At 55.0% G+C, this 1,479-nt stretch overlaps 1 pseudogene; it reads right to left on the bottom strand.

Moving 5' to 3' along the window:
- Nucleotides 1–224: 224 nt before the first annotated feature.
- LOC112908704 (ER lumen protein-retaining receptor 1 pseudogene) lies at nucleotides 225–1,225 on the bottom strand (annotated as a pseudogene).
- Between the last annotated feature and the right edge of the window lie 254 nt (nucleotides 1,226–1,479).

The raw sequence follows: 1,479 nt of genomic DNA, 5'->3' as shown, positions 1-1,479 counted from the left end.
CCCGGGAGGAACAACCGCAGTGGCGGGGCCAGCTCTGGAGCCCTGGATTCAGCTCCCGCAGTAACTACAGAGCTCTCCATCTGCAGTCTCCCCAATCCTGAACTTTGAGGGGGGTTTGGTGGGGGAGGCTGTGTTCATGGCCATGGTGGGAGGTCAGACAGGTGAGTGTCTGCAGATTTAGTGTTTGGCAACTGGTGAGGCTGGGAGGCTGGAGGGTAGGATCTGGGCCAGCCGCTTGGAGGAGGGCAAAGATATGCGACCCTGCCCCATGGGACACTCAAAAACAGTTTATAAAAATTGGGGGCCAGAGAGTAGAAGAGAATGGAATCATCAGAATCAAAAACTAAACAGTGGAAAGATTTTTTTTCTTTTCTAAAAGGCAAAAAACTACCAACACCCCAGGTCCTGAGCTCCCCAAGACTTGGGTCCTCCACCATCCCTCTGAAACCTGGCAGGAGGGGGGTTGGGGAGTGCGGAGAGGTTGGGTCTTTAAAAAGTCACCCCTGGACGGGAAGGGAAGGCTCTTTGTCTTTCGCTTCCTTCCTCTGCGTCTCTCGGGCTGCCGCGGAGAGGGATTGCCGAGCCCAGGGCTACGCCGGCAAACTCAGCTTCTTCCCCTTCAGGACTTTGGTGATGTAGAGGTAGAAGAAATCGCAATAGAGGACAGTCTGGACTAGGCCTGCTACGATGGCAATGAGGTCAAAGAAGCCCTCGGAGTGGTAGCACCAGATCCAGTTGAAGAGATAAAGTGTGCGGTAGACGCCCAGAGCAAACAGGTAGTGGCTGATGATGGTCTCTGCCTCGCCGGTCTTGCTCACCATGAACAGCTGTGGCAGGAGGCTCCCGACTCCAGGTAGATGGAGAAGGTCCAGAGGATCTCTAGAGGGGTAAAGTCATGGTTGACCTGGAATGCCAGGATGGCCGTGGGAACGAGGAACTCCACTCGGAATGTGTCATGGTTCCCATCATAAGTGGCTTTGAACTTGCTGTAAATCATCCAGACTGTGGTGCAGGAACAGGCAATGTAGACCACCTTCATGTACGTGTTGTACAGTGGGATGTAGTTGGTGAAGAGGTCCAGGTACCGGGCAGTGAACACCACAGCAAACAGGACCTGGCTCTTCCCTGAAATCCCCGCACAAGAGCAGGACTTCCAGATTTTAAGCAGTAGCAAGATGATGGCTAGGAGGTGGAAGAGGTCTCCCAGGAATCAGAAGAGATTCATGCTTTGGGGGGGGGGTCTGGCAGGGCTGGGCTGGTGGAAGGTAGGCTGGGCTGGTTTGCCCCCGGGGGCTGATGTTCTGGCCGGGTGGCTGGGCTGAGGGGCGGGAGAGGGGCCCTCGGGTGGGCTCCGCTCCGGGGAGGGGGCTCTGGGAGGGGGAGCCGAGGCCGGAGCTGGTCACTCATTGTGGGTTTTTAAAAAAGATTTTATTTATTTGAGAGAGAGAGACAATCTTTGTCAACAAAGATAGTGAGAGA

This window comes from Vulpes vulpes, chromosome 1, assembly GCF_048418805.1.
Source record: "Vulpes vulpes isolate BD-2025 chromosome 1, VulVul3, whole genome shotgun sequence".
Lineage (NCBI taxonomy): Eukaryota > Metazoa > Chordata > Mammalia > Carnivora > Canidae > Vulpes > Vulpes vulpes.
This window is presented reverse-complemented; position numbering and strand designations above follow the sequence as displayed.